We start from the raw sequence: 25,244 nt of genomic DNA, 5'->3' as shown, positions 1-25,244 counted from the left end.
GATGCACAAATCAGCCCTTAACAGAAGGGGGAGAGAGGATGATTGCTTTCACATCAGTCACTAAAATGAAATACAATTCTATGGCAAGAAAGCTACACAGTGGTTTGTGCACAGTAAAGACATCAGGGCTTTCTAGGTTGCCAGCTAAAGGGCCATATTCAGATGCTTCTCAGTTTAAGCTATAGGTTAGTTCCTAAGAATAAATCAATGTACATATTGGGGGCCTAGTATTGAGCAACAATTTTCTCAAAGTTAAGGGATGTAGCTTTTGTTTTGTTCTAAGGGATCCTTCTTTATGGGTTATCTGAAGTTACTTTGGTTTGCCATAGAAATCAAAGCACCTGACTAATTATCAGGTAGATTATGAAATAGTGGTACAGATTACTATTAATATTAGTAATAATACCACCACAATTCTATTCCTTGATATGTATCCAAGAGATAAGGAAATGTATATCCACACAAGGATTTGATGTGTATTTTAGTACCAACTGTGTGTTATCTTGTAGAAGTAGTCCTCTAGGCAAGGAGGCAAAGCTATCTTTTTCACATGTGTGCGCCCCCCCACACACACACACAAAATAATAAAATGTAACATTTTTATCTTTTGATTTATATGTTTCCATAAGATTTCAATAAAGGGTAAGTTAGATTGGAGTACTCAGGTTAAGTAGTCAACAATATCAGTTTTCTACATTTTCTTCCATTGTAGTTCCTCTACTTCTTAGTCTTTTTCTACGTATATTGTTTATAAAAATAAAATGAATTATTCTGATTTCAACTCTAGCTGCTAAACTAATTGTTCCATGTGCCACATCAAAAGGATTTAGTCAAGTTAGATAACTGGAGCAGCATTTCTCAAAGTGTGATCAGGGAAATTCCTTCATCCAAAAACTCAGGTTGATCAGGCTCTTGTTGGTGAGTGTGATGCACACTGGTTTGAGAACACTGGAGTTGAGGTCTTGATATTGTTAACTTTGCTTTATCTCCATCTGTTACTTAAATGTAACTGATGGGAAGGAATTCAATGGGAAATTGTAAATTTTAAGTAAGCTTTAATTAAATAAAGAAAACAGGAGATGGGCCAGGCGCTGTGGCTCACGCCTGTGATCCTAGCACTCTGGGAGGCCGAGGCGGGTGGATCGCTCAAGGTCAGGAGTTCGAGACCAGCCTGAGCAAGAGCGAGACCCCATCTCTACTAAAAGTAGAAAGAAATTATCTGGCCAACTAAAATATATATAGAAAAAATTAGTCGGGCATAGTGGCACATGCCTGTAGTCCCAGCTACTGGGGAGGCTGAGGCAGTAGGATCGCTTGAGCCCAGGAGTTTGAGGTTGCTGTGAGCTAGGCTGACGCCACGGCACTCACTCTAGCCCAGGCAACAAAGCGAGACTCTGTCTCAAAAAAAAAAAAAAGAAAAGAAAACAGGAGATAGACAACAGTCCCCAACGTTTTGGGCACCAGGGGCCCGTTTCATGGAAGACAATTTTTCCACCAATTTGGTGGGGGGTGTGACTGTAAATACAGATGAAGCTTTGCTCACTGGCCTTCTGCTACTCACCTTCTGCTGTGCTTGGGTCCCTTGTTTCCTATGTTTCATGGAAGACAGTTTTTCAATGGGACAGGGGTTGGGGGATCATAGGGGGTGCAGCGGAGCTCTGCGGTGTGGTCTGTAATAGGCCATGGACCAGTACCAGTCCACGGCCCAGGGGTTGGGGACCACAGAAATAGTATATGTGTGGGAAGTCCTGTGGGTTCCATCAGAGGCTCAGACAACTCTGCGACCCCAGAAGAAAATTAAGAACCACTGTTATTAAAAGTCTCAAGTGAGATCTCTGGCTTTGGTCCCATTCCTTTTGTTTTCCTAGCTATACCAACAGAACAGGAGCATCAAAGAGTTGCATCCTCAGTGCTGATTGCAGAGGCCCTGATACAGCTCCACAAGTACTAGGGAAGGTTGTAGAGCAGCGGTCCCCAACCTTCTTGGCACCAGGTGCCGTTTTATTGAAGAAATTTTTCCGCGGCCAGGTGGTGATGCAAGTGATGGGGAGTGACTATAAATACAGAGGAAGCTTCGCTCACTCACCCACTGCCCAGTTCCTAACAGGCCACGGACCGGTACCCGTGTGCGTGTTTGGGACTGCAGCTGTAGAGGACCCACAGTGAAAGAGGCCTTGGAGAAGCAGAGACACTCTCCTTCTTCCAAGCAAGGTCTCCATACTTGCTGTCTACCAGAGACAAGGTGTCATGTCAACTGGATTCTAAAGCAGAGGCATCCTAGATTTTAGGAGGAGAAAGAGTTTTGGTCCTCGCTTGTTGATATGGGTAAGGAAACTATAGAGAGAGGCTTCTGGGAAACAGCAATCTAACCCTGTGCCCTGATGACTCTCCCTCTCTATGACAAAATCATCTACTTTGTTAGATAACTGCAGCCACAGTTATCTACTTTCTTTCCCTTCTACCTGCTGAAAATCCTCTTCATTATTCAAAGTCTAGCTCAAGCTTTATCTCTTCCACGAATTTTTTCATGATGACTTTTCTTCTACACTGATCTCTTTCTTCTATTACATCTTAGAGCATGTAATCAGTGTCTCAGCACATATTGCCTTATTTAAAAAGTAGTTGCATGTATTTGTTTTATCTCCCCTGTTAGATCATTAGCTACTGGAAGACAGGACAAAGCTGCCTTGACTCCTTTGATATGACTTAGAAAACCTAGCCTAATAAACACTAGGCACATAGTGGGTATTCAGTCACCTCAACTGAAGTGCCTGGAATATTGAGGGCTTATAATTATTTTTTTAAAATATATATCATAGGTATAAGTAGAAAGACAAATGAAAAGGAATGAAGAGGGCATATTTGTCAGGGTTTCTTATCCTTTAGGGTTACAAAAATGATTTTTCCCCCAGGGATCATGGTTTTATTTTTATTTACTTTTAATTGTCATATAATATTTGTACACATTTAGGGGTAGATGTGATATTTTGTTACATGCATTGAATGTATACTGATTATAATTCTCTTAAGATTATGTATCTTCCAAGCTAATGTTCTATAAAGAATGCAGGAAGAATGCCTGTGAAGAAATGGGAAACTCACATCAGAAGGAAGGCACTTTTATTAAGTGAAAATTAAATGTTATTTTAATAAATTTGAACTCAGAGGTAAAAAAAAAAATACCTATGTAAGTCGGTCAAATTTTGTTTATAATGGTAAAGAGTGTTTGTTCCTCCAAACCAAAGGAAAATAATTGACCACTTGGATAACACTTGTAAGTTTCTCAATTGTTCTTTGAGAGCGAATAGCTTTTAAAAACATCAAAACTCTAGTTCTTACAAGGTAAAGGACACAAAAGGTTCCAGTGTACAATTAAAGTATTTCTAAAATATAAGAGAAGAAAGCAAAGAGGTGGCGTGATAGGGTGTAATATGATTATAATAAACACTAACAGAGTAATAGAGTGTGGAGAGGGAGAGAAAGCTGAGTGTGAGTAAAATGGAACAGGTAGGGGAGAGGCCACAGGGGAGAGAGTAGAAACATGTCTAACAATAAAAGTAAAAAGAAGAAAAACATAGATTGAATAAAAAACAAAGGTAAGAGGAAAGCAGTTTATCGTAGGAAGTTTGAAAGAAAGTGACTAAGAGAAAACATGGCTGAGAACAGAGCATTTCGTATGTTCCAACAAATAATGATTACTCAGGACTGGAACTAGAAAAGCTAATTGTCATCTGCTCTTAGGCAAGCTACTGCTTACAGCACAAAGGGTAACAAGAGAAGCCTCTTGGCCAAAAGTAGCACCCAGGCCCATCATGTGCTTGAAATTCCCACCATTAAAGTCATTCTTTGGGTTAAGGTTTTGCATTTTCAGGAGGCTTTCCTTAGAAGGCAATTTAAATCGACTGGAAGGGGTAAAATACATACAGCTTTAATATGTACTATAAACCCTTTTCAGATTAGCCTTTCAGAATACTTTTAAATATGCCTACTACCCAAGAGGAACAAAGCACTGCATAATCTGACCTGGCCAGACTCATCTCTTTCTAATCCCAACCTTCTTGCTTATTACACTCACGTGAAGAATGAGCACATTGTGTTCATTTGTTATCTGATGCCTTTTTATGTGCATTCCCTCTGCTGAATATGCCCTCCTCCTACCTTTCCACCAACCTCAGTTCAAAAAGTATCTCCCCTGTGAAGCCTTTATTGAGTTGCCTTCTCCTGTACTTCCACTGCAATTTCTGTACACCTTACTTTGAGCAATATTGCTGATGTGTTGTATTTGTTGGTTTTAGTATTTATATTCCTCCTTAGATCTCAGTTTCATGTTCCTAAACCAAACTGTGCTTATTCCATAATCACATGGTAAGACAGTACTGTATTTAATATTTGGGGCGCTGGAGTCAGAAAAACTTGGGTTAGAATCCCTGCTCTGACCATTTCCTAACTGTGTGACCTTGGGTAAGTTACATAACCTCTCTGAGCCTCAGTTTTGTCTTTTAAAAGCCAGGGATAACAAACAACAATTATCATATCTAATGGTGTTATGGAGAATTTAAGTAAAATAATGCGTATATGTGAAACTGCTTTAGTTCATTCAGATGTTTTAAGCTTCAATCTATGGAAAAATACAAAAGAAACAGGACTAGGAGTTAAGAAAGTTGAGTGCTATTTTGGTTTCCTGCACTCACTCACTTTTTATTGTTGGCAAGTTACTCAAGGCTCCTGTATTTTTCTATTTCCAACAAACATTGTCAAGATATTGGTTTCTTACATTACCCGTGTAACCATTGAGTTTAAACAGAGGGAGAAACCTAAAAGAAGATTGGAGCCTCTTAGAATGAGATAGCTAAGAAACGCCAGGTGTTGCTATGGCTATCTGAGAAATAGGCAATCATCTTAATCACAATTGTTACCATTTCTTGAGGGCTTACTTATTATGTATCCAGGCATTAGGCCAAGCATTTTATTTATAGTTCTCTATTTTTAGTCATGTATAAGCCAAGGCTGGTTGGTCACTAGGCAGGCATGCAATGAGAGTATTCAAGTATGGAATTGAGTATACTGGGCGAGTATGACTGTATTCGTCAGTAGTATATTTTGCTTTATTGTAGAATAATTTTCATCTTTTTTTTCTTTCCCTTACTGTTCCTCTAGATGTTTTTCCTTTGTTCAAAGAAATATGAAGAAAAGTACACCTTCAACCATTATGTGAAGTCTTATGTCATGTCTGGAAGCTAGATCCCGGGAAAAGCTATAAAAATTGAAACACTGGCTCTATAAAAACAGCCATAAGTGCCTTCTTACTAGAGTGAGGTTATTGCTAAGGTATAATTAGTAGTAACACATATATTAGCAATTAGAAAGTCAGGAGAATCAAGACATGAACAAAAGACCATCTGTTATGAGAGAAATATCCAACCCTCAAAATCAGTAGGTAATAGATGCTCTCTTTTTGAAACATAATAAATAGTTAAAGAATAACAAAGGAATGTCTTACTGCTTGCTAAAAATACTCTTTTGGGAATTCCCCCAAAAGAGCTACACAGTAATAGTAAAAGTTCTGATGTTTAAAAAACTGAACTAGAAACAGAAACTGGCAACAATTTCCTTCTAACCTTATCCTGATGTTCGGGGACTCCCTCAAAAGTAATTGTGGAACTCAGCTGTTCATTTTTAACTAAAGTGACTTCTGGTTATGATTAAAATAAACTTTGAATTGAAAATCTAACTAATTTATGAAATTCACATAAAGGATATTTGGTTTGCCTCCTGAATGTAGCTGACCAAGAAGAATCACAGGAGACCTTGGAAATCAGGGGAAAGTTCCCACATTTGGGACTCAAAGAAACCTGAATATTAACGTTCTGCCTTCTCCACCTAATGTGCAATGTGCGGCTCTGGGCTGTTTTTTAACCTCATTAAAACTCATTTTCCTTCTCTATAAAATGGAAGTAATAGTAGTTCCTAGCTTATAGTGTTATTGTGAGGTTTAAAGGAAATAATGCAGTCTAGCATTTAGCACGATTTTGCTGTTATTGCTGCTGCTGCTGCTGTTATTATAATCCGGAATTCTGGACAGAATGGACTACAGCGTTATCCTGAGTGACAGTCAGATGTCTTTACCTAATGGAGGCAGGTTGGTCTTGCCTCCATAAAAGGAAGATTAATGACATTAGTACTCACTGCATAGGGCTATGAGAATGCAAGTAGACAACAATACAGGTAAAACAGCACAGTGCCTGGCACATAGTAAGCATTCAAAAAATGTTAGAAACAATTGTTATTTTTTAGCACAGGTTCTGGCACCTAGGCTGTCAATAAGTGTTAGGTCTTATTGTTACTCCTGGGGATCCCCTTGTTCACCAATAATTACCAGGGGACAAAGATGCCCTAGCATTGGCTGATGTTTTGGGAAACCCTATGCTGCTGGTGGACTTGTGAGATGCACCAGCAAAGTAGACAGAGGAGAGACAAAAGAAATGATACCTCTTATGTAATGTAGACTAGATTTGGAGGAATGACGACTTTATGCTAAATTAGGTGACTATGCATTCATTTAAAGATGTTCCATCCCTGTCTTGGCATATCCATTTATTTTCACATCGTAAGACAAAGCCACATTGCAAAATCAGTTGGCTTCCTGTTTCTCTTCAGTTCTAATCTGATTGCCAGATCTAATTTGGGGAGGTAGACTTGAATTATTTCCAAATAACCTATGTGAACAATCCAGAAGTCTCTTGAGATATACTCAAGTCAAAGTGTTGGTTTGCATGCAATTGTAATACAAGGTCAGGCCCTTCAAGGAACTGCCATTTCAACCCTTTAGTGTTTCTTCTTTCAGCAGGACCATGGATGTAATTCTAGGGTGCCATGGCTCCAGGGCCATCCGAGGGCTCTGTGGGGCAGGGAAAAACACACTAAGGAATTGTCTTTCACATTTTTATCCCCATGAAATAAGTTTAAAAGAAGAATCAAAAGAAATCTGTGAGATGAAGGGAAAGCCAGTCTTAGGTATGGTGCTGGAAGTTCCTGGGTAGCTGTGGTGCTTGTATACATATGAGCTAGCTAGGAAACTGAGGACCTCTCCTCTCTCTGCCTCACTAGGTTACTTCTCAGTCCATCAGCAGTGCAGGGCTTCCCCAAACACCTGCCAGTGCCAGGGGCATCTCTGGACCCAGTAATTATAATATTTAGGGAACAAGGTGATTCTCAGGAGATTGTTTCAGGAGACTCGGATGTTTATGATAGTGTTGATCCATTTTCATTTGCCATGACTGCTCCCACTCTGTACGTTTGCTTGTTCTTTAGGTAATTTTGATCATGATTAGGCCTGGACTGCCCAAAATATTGAGTGGGTATTTGCCTGTGATAAGCTAAATCAAGCCTCCTTATTCTCCCCCTTCCTTTCTTCCTTCTTTTTTTTCTCATTTAGTCAAATAGTAAATAATATTTGAGCCCATACACTATCATATGACAGTAAGGCAGACTGTAGAGTTAGAGATACATAATGGCAATCAAAACATATATGGCCCTTGCCTCAGTCAATGCAGTTAGGATGTGAATATTCATACAACCATACAATTGTAGAAAGTGGTAAGTGTATGGTGGTACCACCTAATGCACATTTCTGAACCCTTTATATGTTATTGTTATCTTTCACAAGATTTATGTCAGTTTTCATTCCCCATGAGAAACTCAAAAAATCTAAATAAAATATATGCTTAGATGTAGAATCTCAAGTATGCCATATGTATAAATTTATATTTAACATACAGATCAGCAATATGTATAGACCGAGGTTACTGAAACTCCTATAAAGATAGAGAGCCCAGCAATTGGGACGATGAAGGGATTTCGGAAACATGACTGTTTCCAAACAATTCACTTATTCTCATTCTGCTATCAGAGACAATCAAGAAGAACCTGATTGTAATCTTGAATTTCCCAAGATTCTGCTATTTTATTCAAGTGCCACTTTTCTGAAGGATTCACTGTGACAGGTACTAAATGACTTACACATCCTTCTCTATCTCTCCTCTAATGAGGAGATTGGTCAAGAAGCAGGGGAAATTTAAAACCTAAGAGATGTCTTTCTTAACACTCCAAGTTACTGGGGAAATAAGAAGAGTGTTTTGTGGCTAACCCAGGCTCCTTGGATTTTAGTGCTATAATTTTTCATGGGTACTGACGCCACAGGTAGTTGGCACGAAAGACTGCCTGTTAAATAGGATATGAGAGACATTGAATGTTTCGCCCACCAGCCTCCTCAGAGGTAGAAACTCCTCTCCCATGTCAGTGGTTCCTTTGGGGCCTCTGGAAGTATGTATTTAAATTTCATGTATCTGCTCTGAGAGGGCTGCATCACACAGTTCATCCTGTGGAGGGGATGGTTAGTAAGCAAGTAGATTTTGTCCTGTAGAGAAGGATGCAGAAAAGTTCCAAAACTTGTGAAATGCCGTCAGATGGATTTCTAGTAGTTTAAGATCAGTGGTTGCTAAGGGCACTGAATCTTGGTACTTCTTGATACCAGCTGTAGGCTGAGATGTATATACATGAAAATGAAAAACATAAGGCACTTGATGAGAGGGAAATGGGCATAGAAAGGTAGAATGTTAGTGACCTAAGCCAATCCTTCCCTATTGTATAATTTTCTTAGGCTGACCTTGCCCTCTTTTTATAGAGCTCATCGCAATATAAAGGTTAGAGTTATTGAGTTATCTCCTCCACTTGACTGAAAGCCCTTTGAAGTCTTTGAAGTTTGGAACCCCTATTTTAGTTGTTTTGTATCACTTGCTCTAGATCTTGCCTCATACATGTTCAGTAAATTCTGGGTTAAAAAAAAAAGGAATATTTCAGGTGTCTGAAACTTTTGAATCTTTTTTCGCATTCTTTATTCTCCTCAAATGTCTTCTTATCAGATGTTCTTCCCTGACTACCCTATCTAAAATTGCACCATCGTGCTCCAGACCCTTAACTTGTTTTATTTCGCTTTCTAGTACTTATCACTACCTGAAATTATAGTATATGTTTAATTCTTATTCTGTTTATTGTCTGTCTTCCCTGATAGAATCTAATCTTCATAATTGTAGGGACTCTGGTTTCATGTTCACTACTGAATCTTCAGTACCTAGACCAGTGTTCAACAGAAAATAACATCTCAATAAATATTTGTTGAAGAGCATACCAAAAGCTTGAGGAATATTCTCCCAAGTAGTTTTACTCCATTAGTTTTTGTTTGGTTTGGATTTCAAAGAATAGCATATATGTTTGGAGCATAATATTAAACATAGACATTAAGGGAAAGAAAAATCTCTTCTAATTCTAGGTTTCACTGTTCCAAAGAGTCAATAAATGGTAAGAAGATTTAGAAAGTAGAGTAGAGGTTTGAATAAGAAAGCTTTTTAGCAACATCAACATGTCATACTTTCATCTTACCAGGGGCGGGTGGCTTTTGTAAGTACTTGTTTATTTCAAAAGGGTGACATTATTTGAATTAATTCACTAGTTAAAACTCTCAGTGCCTAAAAGTGATTTTTCCCATTTCAGTATCCTCATATTCTGAAATGTTTTCAAGGACAGTGACTTCACGCTGAGGATAGAGAATGTACTTGAAGAGATAGCTGTATGTAGCGCATGATTAACTGAAACTCTGTGAAATGAGCCTCTTCATGTATTGAGCAATTATTATACTTCTTTAAAATAAGAGTCAAAGGACAGAAATAATATTTTACAACCAAAAGGAGGGCGTTCGCTTTGTTTTATTGTATGCTGTGCATCTAACGGGTCATTTAATGAGAACAGTCCCTTGTGTCCAATTTAAATTCTCATTCCACACTTTTCTTAGGCAAACAGCGTCCTGCACATCATACAATTTTGTCTTGAAGCATTCTGACAGTGGGCAATATAGGGAGACTTACAGTCAAATTCTGCTTTTAATTTGGAGCTAGAAACAGTCCTATCATCTTCTAGGTGATCTTTAAATGATAGGTATGTGACACTTTCTGTTTTAAAAGTCTACCTGCTGGATTCAGGTATGATCAGTGTCAAGTGCAGATAGATATGAACTTAGGCTCGTATGATGTTTAAAGTAGCAGAAGAGAAGATGGTGTATGACCATGACACAAACAGAAATTATAGCACAAAATTCTGTACGTGGAATAAGAGAGGATCAAATAAAGAAAAAAGAAAGTGATGAGAATCAAATTATAGCTTACGGGTTTTGTTCTTAAAGGTTTAGAAACAGGTGAGGACTGTTGGTAACAATGATTGTGAAAATTAGTCATTGCTGGTTTTGTTGTTTGGGGCAAGTGGCAATCTCTGAAATATTCACTGGTTGAGCAGTGAATATTTTTTGTAATTCTATAAACATAAAGAAAAAAGTAGAATTGTTACCATTAACTGTAAGCTTTTATAACTTTTTATCCAATTTTCCTATACGATATAGCTCCTGGGAGGTATGTTGTGTGGTGTTCGGTAAAAGAAGACAGCATATTTATGTTGACAGAGACAGGGCAGTCACAGATTTGGCAAGAGATTCTCATTAGTTGTTTTTCTCTTAACTTCTTTCCAACTTCTGATTTGTGAGTGCAGTTGTTATGTTGTTTTTCACACTTTTCCTTTGCTTTTCTTTAGCAGCAGTGATGATATCAATTTTGGGGGGGGCTACAAATGCATTTTCTATGCCTACTGATAACAAGTCAGGCTATTTCTTTCCCAACCATTTTCTATGTGGTGACATTTGAAAATGAACTTGCAGTGTTTTCCACTGTGTATTGTAGGAGGATTATTATAGACAAAAAACTCTTTTAAGATATCTTGTTTTGTTCCTGCTTAGAACTATTATCAGTTTCACACACTCTTTAGTCTTCTTATCTTTAGGTAGGATCAAGGAAGAAAAGAGAGGAGTTGCAAAATATGTTTTCCTGTTCTCCCTGACTATTTGTTATCAGAGGAGAAAGTTAAACTTCCTTGTTTATGAATAGTAAATTCTTTAATATGATTTTATTTGAAAGGTTATTAACTATAATTATTGGGCAACCGTGTAATCAGGATCACTTTTTTTTTTTTTTTTTTGGTAAAATGGAATCGAAGTTGAAACCATTACTGCTGTCCTCTACATAATGCTGTACTTTCCTCAAGCAGTCAGCTAACCAGACTTTGACATCAGTATATTTCTGGTCTGCCCCTAAATGTCAAATTAATCTTAAAAGCCCATAGGATGAATGTTGAAAATTGTTCCACATTTTTTTTATCATCAATGTTGCAATATACCCTTCTGTTCCTCTTTTTGGTGTGGGGCTGTAAGCTTGATTTGTTTTCTTAAAACACTACAGAGCCACCTTGGTCACAACATGAAACTTACTACATTCTGTTACTTCAAAGTAAACTAATAAAAACAACATTGAGAAAAGATGTTTGTAAGTTATTTACAAGGCAAAATCATTCATAAATTGTTGTCAGTGTTTGTTGTACTGCCTCCCTTTTCAGAAATTCATTAACCACAACATTCTTTTATATTTGGCAAATGGTGTGTTATGAAAGAAAGGAGCATTGTTTAAATAACTGCAGCTGTTTCTGCAGTCAAGGTGGGAAGAAGAACAAAGAGAGCTGGTTTGTTTGAGGAAACACATTCATTAGTCTTTCAGTTAGGGTAAAGATTGAAACAAATGGGCGCTAAACTGATCTTCTCAATAAGAGAAGAGCATTGTGAATTTTCTACCAGGCACCCAGAGAGACAAGAATTGGGACCAGGAATCTGTAGAAAAAGTGTTGATGGGAGAATGGGCTCTAGAATCGTGGAAACTAGCCAGTACTGGAATCCATCCTTGGCAGGAACTGGTGTGTGATGGTCAATTTTAACAAGTTGTTGCCTGCTCTGTGCAGCAATCCTCCTCTGTGAGGCCAACCTTTAGTGAAAGTCTATTACAATTTGTGTATCCCTTATCCAAAATCTGAAATCCAAAATCCTCCAGTGAGCATTTCCTTTGAGCATCATTCAGGTGCTCAAAAAGTTTTGGATTTTGGAGCATTTTGGATGTTGGATTTTTCGATAAGGGATACTCAACTTGTACATGCAAACACATTGTGTTGTTAGTGGTACTTTAAGGAGTCAGGCAGAGTGGGTTGTATCTATATTTGGAGTGTGTCAGTATAGAGAAAAAATGGTTTTCAGTAATAATGATGCCAAGATTGCTGAAATTGATCAAGAGTTGAGTGGGAAGCTGGAATTCCCAACTAAAGGTAATAACAAGGACCAGGAAATACAAGAGAATATTCAGGAAAGTGCTGGGTTTCCTGCAGTTAAATAAGAACCAGGAGTTGAATTCTTTGTTTTAGATATTAAAAGAAGAAATGAACTTGGAAGACTAGAGGAATAGGGGACATTCAATTTATATATGGGAGGGGGCAATAGCATATACACACACCCCTGCAGCATAGTAAATTCATAAATATTTGTGTATTCAGCTTTTACATATTTTTCATTATTTTACTTAGAGCTGTTCAAGATTTGTTGGTAGTCCCTTTATATTTTGCTTGAGTGTTCCAGTTTATATTTTAGATTTATGAAGTCTAATTATCATTTGATGTTTTTCTCAAGCCCTAGACATATTTTTCTCATTTTCCTTTGTCTTAATTTGCAAGTTAATGATTATAACACTATCGTGAACTTATGTTAAGTGCCTTATTAAACACTGCATTCAGTAGCGTGTTCTGTGACACATGTGGTCCTCTACAGAATGGGAATAATGTTTAAAAAATTTGGGAAACACTGTAAACCAGACTCCACTAGCAGATTCCCAATTAACGCCAACAAAGTAATGGTTCTGAGAGGTCCCACAGGAGGGGAAAAAATATTTAATGTAGTTTAACCCAGCGTTACTTGATTATTGAACTCACTTTTTACCTAATACCTATTTATATCCTATGGAACTAATGTTCATTAAAATAAAAGAATCGGAAGTATTTTATATCGTCTCATTTAATCTCACAAATAAAATATAAAGAAAGGTTTTACTGGTCAAAGAGAAAAAAATTACATAACTTCATTTATTTTTAAAGCATCTTTATGTCTAAAGAGATTATACTAAAAACAATTTGTGCCTTTTATTCCATGAGAAAATTAAATTCAGTCTGACTTCTTCCATCTTATTCTCCACTCTTTAATACAATGTTAAGTATCTACAGTATTCCATTCAAGAAATATTGAAAAGCATTGGCATGATGCTTCAATGTAATAATATGGTTTCCTTTTTTGTATATGAGTCTCTCATTGAATCCAGTGTCTCATATAGTCTACATGGCTCCTCTTACCAACCATGGCCTGTATAGATTCTTTTAAAAACAAAAGTCACCGAGAGGAATTTGACCAGTGTCTATGAGAAAGCCACTTTGCCTGTATTTACAGCTTTTTAATTCTAAACCTCTGCACAACTCTGTTCCCCTCTCCCAATACCCCATAACACGAGCCCCTGAAACACCCTGGAGCATAGAGAAACATAGATCCAGGCCAAATCCCTTCACTAGGATTTTAGAAATGAGAGTACAGAAAGTTTAAGTCATTTAGATAAGATCACACAGCCATTTAGTAGCAAGGTAGAAACAATAATATAAGTTTTTTTTGACAACATCCTTTTTTTTTCTTTGTGGATCAATCTCAGGTATTTTTGAGCTCCCAAAGCCAACAACTATCACCCACAACAGTCACACAAGACATTACTTACCTGTACTCAGAAGCCAGATAAATGTCACATTTGACAAAAGGCATCAGTGAGAGATCTTACTGGACCATTTACTAAAAATAAAAGAAAAATTCCAGAAATATTTTTCTTTGGAAAACTCAGAGATTTTGTTTCCATATAAGGTTTTCTGAGAAGACTTGCCTGTCTGTCTAGCACCTGCCCTGATATCATAGACCATCTGAAACAGTTTCTTGGTGTCAAGAATTTACATGTTCAAGAATTCCCAATATTTCATTAGTGTGACAAATATATTTATTGCATGAATTTAAACTCTCAACATTTAGTCACAAAAATTGGCTATGACAGTGCTTTTGGAGCTATTGTATTTGAGCATGATAATAATATACAATACAAAGTTATCAAAACCAAAGTCCCCAGATGTCTATATGATGATATTTTTTTTGTTGAGAATTACTACATTTTATCTTCACCATAGAGACCGGTCACAGATAATGGAGAAACCCTATCTTAGTTCACAGGTTAAATTGCATATGCTTTCAGGAAACAGAAATCTAGAAGAGGGAGTCATACTTCTGTGGACATTAACATGCAGAACGTTGCTGATGTATATTGTTTGAGAATCTCCTAGAATACAAAAGGAGTGTAGAAAATTAGCAAGAGCAGCAGGAAATGTAAAAGGAGAGTGTTACCTAAGAGGTCTGAGTGGGAACGTGGTAGAATTGTGCTCATTACCTGAATGTCAAAAGTGATCTTGGATTGGAAGAGAAAGGAGAAATGACAGGGGAAATGGTAATGTTACCTGAGAAAGGCCTACAGGGAAATTGAGGAGTAGCGTGATAGTGATTTGTTGTAGAGAACTGAGCAATGTGTGTGGGCTGTCAGGAGGAAAATGGGCCTCAACAGAGTGAAAGATTCTTGGTAGAGCAAAGAGAAAAGAAATGTTAGGTAGTTATACAGGGGCCAGCAATGCCAGACTGGGAAGTGTGGACTGGGTATAAGAGAATGAGAGAGGGCAGTCTGAGCAGCATCCTGGGGAAGCAATATTCATTAAGCATGTTCTATGTGCCTGTCAGTAGGCCAGGAGCTTTCAAATTATCATCTTACTGAAATCTTCACAACATCCCTCTGAAGGATATTTATCCCTAAATCTATATTCATGCTTTGCTTTCCCACCTGTTAATATGGCTGATGAGGTCAAGCCCTTAAAAAAGACCATCCCTGGCTTTTGAGCTCTGGATCCTATCCCCTCCATTTGTCTCTCTTTACTGGAACACTCCCAATGGCATTCAAATATGTTCTACTCTCTCTTGTCTTATACAAACAAATGAAACTCCTCAGCTTCCAATTTCCCCTTAGCTACTGCCCCATATTTCTACTTCTTTTCATGGCAGAACTCCTTGAAAGAATTTTTCACACTCAATCACTCCATTTCCATACCTCTAATTCACTTTTTTTTTGGGGGGGGGACAGAGTCTTGCTCTGTCGCCCTGGCTAGAGTGCAGTGGAGTCATTGTAGTTCACTGCAACCTCAAACTCCTGGGCTCATGCGATCCTCCTCCCTCAAGCTCCCAGAGTGCTAGGATTATAGGCATAAGCCACCATGCCTGGCCTCTAATTGACTTTGAACATAAGTAGGTGAGGATCTGGTGAATACTCATTCCCCTTAAGGTCAATTCTCCAAAAGTATTATGTTATCATAATGTTGTCAAGGGTATAGTGAAAAGATACTAGAGTAAAATGTGAGGAGGCAGGACCATGAGACAGAGAAAATAGTCAAAGGCTTTGTACCTTTTCAAAATATACTTTATCCTCCACCAATTGTGCAAACCCTACCCCTCAGGATCTACCCACATTCTGCATTCCCACACTTCTGCCTTATAATTCACTCTATTCTATCCTCTGTCCACCCCAGTCAACATAAACAGCTCTTGTTAAAGACACTAACAACCACCGTGTTGCAAAATCCAATGGTAACTTCCTTGTCCTCATCATACTCAACCTCTTGGTAGCATCTTATCCTGTTAACCATGTCTTCCTCAACCACTATTTCTCCTGGATTATTGGACATTATACTTGCCTGATTTACTGTCCAATCATTCTCACTCTCCTTTATTTGTTCCTTTTTCTCTACTTGACTATTAAATTTTGAACTTCAGGGCAATGGGGCAGAGGAAGCTTATACACTAGTGCATGGCATTCGAATCTCATCATACCACTTTGGTGGAAAAGCACAGTGGTTGTAGAATCTCTTTCTAGGTATTATGATTAGTGACTGAGCCCCCAAGACTTTGTCTCCTGGTGCTGAGTGATTAGTTATCTATAATACATCTTGCATTAACTTCTAGTTCCTTCTTTGTACCTCTGCCTTTTCTCTGTATTTTATATCTCTACAAGAATATGCCCATTGAAGTCTATCCTTCTGAATTCAATTGTTACTTAACTAAAGTAGCAGATTAGAGGGGACAGAAAAGTAATATCAATAAGGCAGTATCAATGCCTGTAAGCTATGTTGTCACATCAAGGAAAAATAGCGTATTTCAGTGGTATGAGAAAATGGACTTTCTCTTGTTTAAGGGCTCTGAGGTGGTAATTTATAAAGGAAGATTAAAGGAACAAAATACATATAACTTGGCTTAGAGGGAGGTCTAAAGATCTGCAGATATCTCTAACTGTGCAAACATTACCAAGAGAAAATATTGATTTAGCTTAGTACAAGGTACAAGGGGTTGTAACTAAGAATAATGAAGTTAAACGTAAAGAACCCAGAGGATGCAATGAAAATATTAAAATAAACAATATAGAGTAAGCCATGGAATGTTCCTTAAAGGAATCCTTTTCTAATAAAGGGAAAACATCTCTGTGAGATGAAACAAATAACTTATTACACAAGATCAATGACATCCTCAACTCTGTGTCTGCACAGAAGTAAAAAACACTAATTCTCTATCTCATGTTGCCTTAATTGGGATGAGAGTTTCTGTGCTTCCCAACAAGCCTATAAATAGGTTCTGGGTCAACTTCTGCCTGTAGACATTCCTTGATCTTTTAAAGATAATTATTGTCAACTTTTTTTTTTCCTTTCAGTGAGCATATAGAAAAGGAGAGCATTTGTGTGGCACACTGGATATCAGCGGAGACTAGCCAGGAGCTCTGGCTGCCTCAGACCCTGCTCAACCACCGCAGGGACTGAGGCGATGGATATGTTAGCTCACCTGGAAGCCAATCTTGGCACACTAGTGTTCTTCATCACACTGGTTAGGAAGCCACTATGCTTTTTGTTTAGGCATGGGAGGCAGCCAGTTTCCAACCCCCAACTCCTAACCCCTTCTTCTATTCCTGGTCCTTCACTATCTTCTTGTGACTGCACAGAAATAAGTCACTCCCCCTCTCTCTTCCTTTATGGCCTTCTTTACCCGGTTATTGCTTTGACATAATACCCCAAACAGTTTCTCCCAAGATTCTTACAATGTGGAGGCAGAGCCATAGTCAGTGTATCCTGAGAAAGCAGGTAGGCATTTTTCTTATTCGTTTTCTAGATGATGCCTGAGTTTACCACTACTGTTTGCAAATCCAAGTGGAAGGGAAGCAATTGTCACAAATTTCACAAACTGCCCAATGCATGTTTGTCTGGTCTATATTTAGGTTGTTCTTGTCCTAAAAATACCCATAATTTACTAACCACTTGCAAAGAGTTATAACCTCTTCAAAGTTGCAAAGTCTAAAGAGTAACAAACTAAGATTCTGGCATTATTGAGTCTGATTTTATGAGTATCAGCTGTAGTATTTTAATTATGTAATCCTGAACATACCTAAGTCTGAGGAGTGTTTAAAAATTGGCAAGAGAAAAACACTTTTAGAGCACTAAGCCAAATTGTAATGTTCAGGCCGCTAAATGCATTAAAAGTTGTACCGAGAACACTCGTATTAATATAAAGCTCTAAGCACTCGCTGGAATGTCAAAACAATTGAGAAGATAACAGTCTTTGCATCTGAGGGACTCACTGGGTTGAGTGGAAAGAGTACAGGACTAAGACTTAGGAGTTCTCGGTTCTCTCTGGTCCTAGTTCTGTCACTTGCAAAGACTAGACTGGATCCATCCAAGTCTTAATAGCTTTGTGTTTAAAACTGAATGACATTCAACTTTGTGAATTGAACACAGGCATGAATCTCTATTCCATCTTTACTTTTTATTTATTTAGTTAGTTTTTAGAGATGGGGTCTCACTCTGTTGCCCAGGCTGGAGTGCTGTGGCATGATCATAGCTCACTGCAGCCTTGAACTCCTGGGCTCAAGGGATCCTTCCCACCTCAGCCTCCAAAGTAGCTGGTTCTACAGGTGTCCACCACCATGCTGGGCTAATTTTTTTTCATTTCTTTTTAGAGACGAGGTCTCGCTATGTTGCTCAGGCTGGTCTGGAACTCCTGGCCTCAAGTGATCCTCCCACCTCAACCTCCTGAGTAGCTGGGATTACAGGCATGAACCACTGTGCTTGGCCCTATTTCCTCTTTAAACCCCACTAAAATGATATTAAAGGAATAAAAAAGCAAAACTCATCAAAAATACAATGACTAGGAGATAACAGCAGGCAAGGGGTGGCAACAAAAATTTGGAAGGTAGAAAGCAGCTGGACAAGTGTTAAACTGACTCAGCAGACCTTGAAAAAGTGAAGCCTAAGCCTGTAGAGGAGAGGGTTAGGAAGGCAAGAAGAAGCCCATTCCAATACAGAACCCTAGAAAGTTTCAAAAGTTAGAAATATCAAATGCCTTTTCAGGCAAGGTAGTAGGGTGAAACTGAAAGCGGGTGGCCTCATGAAATGTCTTTAAAGCAAGATATTAGACCCCCCAGCCCATATCCCTTTCCCACCCTTTACCTCCAGACAACTGCTTCCCCTCTACTCCGATTCTGGTTGGAGAGAAAAGATTTACTCTTTGGAGAGGCTCTAGGCTCAGGGACATCAGGCCCAGCTAAGAATAGAGGAGAAATGCCTTATACTGAAAACAGGGGAAATAAGAGAATGTTTACATATTGAACAGTGAGAACTCCAATTCCCTTTCCATACTCAGCTCCCAGAAATTGACAGCCAAGGTTCTACCCTGGTAGAGTTCTCCAATCTCTGGCTCTAATCTATAAGAGCAATACCTCCAAGAGGATCATGAGCCTGATAGCATGCTGATATGTTTGAATGTGTATTCAGAGAAGGTTTTCAATTCTTTAGAGAATTTGGGGATGAATTAATTATTAGTACATAGAAAATTAAGCAAGAGAAAAAATGAGCCAATTAATGAGCTCCAGAAAATTTAAAAAAAAAAGTCATACAAGGAGAGAAAGGCAATCATAATAAAAACAGGTAGCTTAGCTATAAATAATATGACATAGTTATTATAATAATGTAAACACTGAACTGATTTAAACAAATATGGTGTATGCATTGAGTGGAGAGGTCCATTCAGGATAGCTGAATTCTCTTCTTAAAATAGGAAGTCAACTGATACTACCCAAAACTGAATTTTAGAAAAATAACAGTGTAAGTATATAATTTAGATATGTGAAGGCAAACACAAGAGGAAAAAGAGCAAAGCTTGATGTCGTTTGCTTTGGGGAAACAGGTATCAGCAGTTGGAGAGGATCGAGCAGGGGACTGCTCTTTTCATTACAACCCTGGTTGTAGTATTTCACTTTTTAAAGTATGTACATTGATTATTTAGATTAAAAAAATAATACTTAAAAAATTAAGTTTGACTAACCTTTGGTCTTTCCTACTTTGAAGATTTCATGACTCTGAAAATCATTAATACTTTCTTCTCCGGGGAGCTTGAACCTTACTATCCTTCATTAGCTACTAGAAAGAGGATATGTTAAGACTTCCAGACCCTGGTAGACTCCCTAGTATATGAAATGTTCAGGCTACTCATGTGGGTAGTTTAAATTGCAGTTAAAATTCAGTTTGGTATGTTTACTTCCTGCAATAGATATTTGGCTGTTTTTACATTGAATATTGCATGACCTTCACATACGTGGTAATTCTGAAAAATAGATGAAGAGCAAATATGGCTTGAAATAACCAAAAATTTACAGCTATCATGAGTATTATTAGCCTGACTAAGGAGAGAACTTCTTATGTCCCCTGACTGACCCTCACCCCATCTCCCAGTATTAACTGTACTTGCTTCCTGATCTGAATTTCTCCCTGGATTCCAACTTTTACTTCCATTTCTTTGCTTGATTCTTATTGTTTACTTACAAACTCTAGTTACCAGTTCTTATAGGCATCACCAGCAATAACTCTCAAATTCTAGACTAAACCTACCTCTTGCTTCTTGCTAATTTTTCTGTTTCTCATTCCTGTCTTTGGCCACTCCCTACAAAATATCCAGTGCAATGCTTTCCAAAAAATACATTGTACTTTACTCATGAAGAACCTCAGTTACAATTTTAAATATAAGAGGTTGGTGACCATCAACATGATGTGTAAGCCTCATGGTAGGTTTGAGCACAGTGTTAATTCTTCTTGTATTCTTACTAATTCAACTCTGTTAGACACTATTCATCTTTCATTGTTCATTCTTCACATTGCTTCATTTACCCTCATAAGCATTAAAACCTTTATTGTTTTGGAGCCAGATGTACCAAAAGGGCCAATGGTAGCAATTTGTCTTGGGCATTTCTTCATCTCATTTGTTCTGGTCTCTTCTTCCCATTTCGGAGATAGAACCTTTCACATAATGTCTTTTTTTCCTGGAATATTATGGGGGTACAAATGTTTTGGTTCCATGAATTGCTTTTGTACAGTTGGAATCAAAGTTATATGTGTGCATCACCCACATAGTGTGTATTGTACCTGTTAGGTGTGCATTTACACATCCCCTCCTCCTCCCTCCCACCAGCTTGATTTCTATTGAATTTTACTACCATATGTGCAAATGTGTGTTTATTTGTAAATTTCAATGTAGTAGGGAGCACATATTGTTTTTGTTCTTCCATTTTTGTGATATTTCACTTAAAAGGATGGTCTCCAGTTCTGTTCAGTTTGTTACAAAAGGTATTAGTTCACCACTTTATGGCTGAGTAGTACTCCATGGTATACATATACCACATTTTATTGATCCACTCATGGATTGAGGGGCACTTGGCTTGTTTCTACATCTTTATGATTATGAATTGTGCTGCTATAAACATTCAAGTGCAAGTGTCTTTTTCATAAAATGTTTTTTTTTCCTTTGGTTAAATACATGGTAGTGGGATTGCTGGATCAAATGGTAGGTCAACTTTTAGTTCTTTGGGTAATCTCCATACTATTTTCCATAAAGGTTTTACTAGTTTGCAGTCCCACCAACAGTGTATAAGTGTTCCTTTCTTTCTGTATCCATGTCAACATCTATTGTTTTGGGAATTTTTTTTTTTTTTTATAAAAGCTAATCTCACTGGGGTTAAGTGATATCTCATTGCAGTTTTTATTTGTATTTCCCTGATGATTAGTGACATTGAGCATTTTTTCATGTTTATTGGCCATTATTCTATCTTCTTTTGAAAAACTTCTGTTCATGTCTTTTGCCCACTTTGTAATTGGGCCGTTTGATGTTTTTTTGCTGATTTGCTTGAGTTCTTTGTAGACTCTGTTGATTAGCCCTTTATCGGATGTATAGCATGCAAATATTTTCTCCCATTCTGTAGACTATTTGCTCTATTGATTGTCTCCTTGGCTGTGCAGAAGCTTTTTAATTTACATAATTTTAAATTCCATCTTGCCCTCTCCCTTCACTCCTGTATATTTAGAGATTCCCAGTATCGTTCCTTCCACAGGAGGAAGCATCCCATATCCAGACCCATCTTGCCCTCCCATACCTAATAGAACTTAACTGTCTGTATTTCCATCCAGCTTGGGGTATGTTTTCTGCCACGGAATTGGAACCAAAAATTTAATTCAAGTGATAAGGGTTGAGAATCTTTTAATGTAATTGCTCTCCCAGGTAATATCTGCATCTTAATGGGCTCCTTCACTCTGCATTACCCAAAGAAGATATGGGTGTGTGTGTATAAGGAGGGGGATGATGAATAATAGATGGCACAAGGGGAAAGGGGAAGGGAGATGTTTCTGGTGCTTTTCACTTCTCACCGCGTTCAGGGGGTTGCATACATCCCTTACACAGAGAGTTCTTTTTCTGAATGTAGACTTAATTTCAATATTTGAATTTGGCTTAGAAGTGATGCATATCTAGTGAACATCATTTGTTATTATTCCAAAAAAGGATCACAGCTTTGGTAACTTGTATTTCCTTCAGGCTTCCTTTTTCTTTCATATTTCTAATAATTTTATATTATCTATGTGTGTTTCGTATGTCATTTTACTTTGTGTAAACTTGGTATCCCGTTATAGCCAATAAAAACAGAAAATGATTTTAATTAATTAATCTATTCATTTGTTTTGGCAAAAAGAGGAGTATTCTTCCCTGAACTATTTATTTCTGATTAATAATTCTTGATGTTAGCTTGAGTGTTCAGGTTTTCAGTCCAGCTGTTAATGATGCAGGATTCCTATGCTCCAGGGAGAACTTTTTTTTTTTTTTTTTTTGAGACAGAGTCTCACTTTGTTGCCCGGGCTAGAGTGAGTGCCATGGCGTCAGCCTAGCTCACAGCAACCTCAAACTCCTGGGCTCAAGCAATCCTACTGCCTCAGCCTCCCGAGTAGCTGGGACTACAGGCATGTGCCACCATGCCCGGCTAATTTTTTCTATATATATTTTAGTTGTCCATATAATTTCTTTCTATTTTTAGTAGAGACGGGGTCTCGCTCTTGCCCAGGCTGGTCTCGAACTCCTGACCTTGAGCGATCCACCCGCCTCGGCCTCCCAGAGTGCTAGGATTACAGGTGTGAGCCACTGCGCCTGGCCCAGGGAGAACATTTTAGAAGGAAGTAAGTGTGAATGTCTCTTCATCCATTTGTCTTCTATTCTAACAAGAGCCTTTGCTTATTTAAAAGTGCCAGCTCTAGCTTAATTCTTCTAAGAGTGAGCACTTTAGGATTATGTAAGCAGGCTAGGTAGTCTCCTCTGATTCAATCCTCAAACCTTTGGAAAGAGAGACAGTATAATGGAAAATGGACATAATAACTGAAAAACAACTGTCAATTGCTATTTACCAGGAAAATCTAGATGGCATCATAGGAAATCTGTGGCATCATGTGAAAAACATGGTTAATATGAGAAAAGAAACTCCCCTTCTGGGTGCCAATAGACTGAGGGAAAAGAAGAGAGAGGGAAAGAAATGGCAGGTATACAACAAACCCAGTAAAAGAATGGGGACTCAACAGCTTGAAGGATTTTTTTTACAAACAACTTCCCAGACCACCACTGAGACCAGTGCCAAAGCAGAAATGAGCTCAGTGGGGGAAGAAGAAATGGAGATCCCACACCAGGCAGTGTGTCCACTGTGGCAGTATAAGTAGAAGAGGAAGAGAAACCATAGTTGCCAGGGAAAAAGTTACTTCCCCAAAAGATATTAATGAGGTTTTCATGACATGTGTCTGTCAAGAAGCACATGTATTAAAAGAATCTATTTGACCATGGAGCAATCAGTTAAAGAAGTGTAAAATTTTGTCATACCACCTCAGTACTTTTTCAGTGTTTTGATGTATTTTCATGGTTAATGTACTGAACAAGTAACTTGATTTGTTTAGGGCAGCACTATCCAACAGATATATAATGTGAATTACATATGTATAATAATTTTCAAATTTATAGGAGCCAAATTTAAAAATGTCAAATAAAACAGGTAAAATTAAATTTAATAATTTAGTTACCAAATCATTTTACTAACTAATCAATGTAAAAATTATTGCTGAGATATAGTGCATTTTTTCATGTTGATACTGAGAAACCTAATGTGTATGTTACACTACTGCCTATTTCAATTTAAACTAGCCCCATTTCATGTGCTCTATTGCCACATGTGCCTAGTGGCTGCCATATTGGACAGTGCAGTTTTGGAGGAACTCATCTTCACATTACCACCCATGAAGTAGTCTTGAAAACAAAACAAAATTTGACCAAGCCACTACATCTGCACTGCCCAATACAGTAACTGTTACAGCAAATGTTACAGCGGGTGGTCCGGAGGAGAAACTGAGCGGCCCACGGAGAGTCGGAGAATCAAGGTTTATTCGCCAGCAGGCTCAGAGGCATCTGGCCACCAAATTCTGAGCCCGTCTACCCAATTTTTCCCACTTTTATTAAGTTGGGGTGATCCAAGGGGTGGTGTCTCAGGTGATTAATGCCCGCCAGGTAATAGGTTAGGTTAGTTCCTGCACCAGGTAATAGGTTTAGTGTTATGCTGATGCGCCAGGTAATAGGTTAGTGTTATGCTGATGTAACAGGTAATAGGTTTAGTGTTATGCTGATGTGCCAGGTAATAGAGTAGTTGATGGGCCAGGTGTTAGGTTAGTATTATGCTGATGCGGGTCTTCCATGAGGGGTGGGGGTCTCAGGTGCCTGCTGTGCTAAGTAATAGATGGGGGTTTTCCTTATCATAACCACTAGCGACATGTAGCAATTTAAATTTAAATTGATTAAAATGAATTAAAACTAAAAATGCAGACCCTGGGTTGCACTAGCTCCATTTCAAGTTCTCAATAACCACCTGGGTCCAGTGGCTACTCTACTAGGCACCACAGATTTACAGACTTAATGTCTCTATCTCCTAAACTGAAAATTAGAAAATAATGTCTAAATCACAGGGCATTTGTGTCATCCTTGAAGAAAACAAACATTTCTCTTTTTTCTTTTCATTCCAAAATCTTTTTTCACCCTGTCAACTTATTCCCACCTATCCTCTCAATAAAGCCTTACCATGGCCTTGCCTATAGGATGCAAAATTGTCCAAGAGAATCCTAAAAGATTCAGTTGTAAGGATAGCCTTTCTCTCTCACTAATTGCTTTTTCAAGTTTCATAGAGATGTATGTATGGCATCTTATGTTTGGAATACATAGTACATCTGGAAAAGAGTGGATTTCTAAAAATGCTGACATACCTTCCAAAACATTGTAATCTTAGCTAGCTCTGTGACAATTATAGATTGTTCAGGTTGGGAATTAAAAAGAAAGAAAAATCCCAACATATAGCAATACTCTTTTTTTATCCCTTCTACATTTTAGGCATTTTTTACTTTGTGAATGCTCTGGGCAGTTTTCTAACTTGGTATTTGCAAGTCAATGGCAAGGCCTGCTCAGCACTGAGGGAATTACATAGTCACAGACAATTAGTCTTTTAAAAGGTCTGCTGCTTGGAAATTTGCCACTAAACTCAGTATAGCCTCAGCACATAATGTAAATTTTTAATGATTATAACTTTCCTAAATTCAGCCTTTAACAAATCTTATAGTAGTGTTTTGAAACTTTTAAATCAAACATAACCCAATTAGGTTTGTATTTGATTAGACTGAACTGCCACTTCACTGGTGTTTAAATAAATCAACATTAATATGCTTTTACTACAGTAAATAAAGTTGCTTCTATATAGTGGAAATGTCAATACTCACACATGGCTCTT

This window comes from Eulemur rufifrons, chromosome 30 (assembly GCF_041146395.1).
Source record: "Eulemur rufifrons isolate Redbay chromosome 30, OSU_ERuf_1, whole genome shotgun sequence".
Taxonomy (NCBI): Eukaryota; Metazoa; Chordata; class Mammalia; order Primates; family Lemuridae; genus Eulemur; species Eulemur rufifrons.
This window is presented reverse-complemented; position numbering follows the sequence as displayed.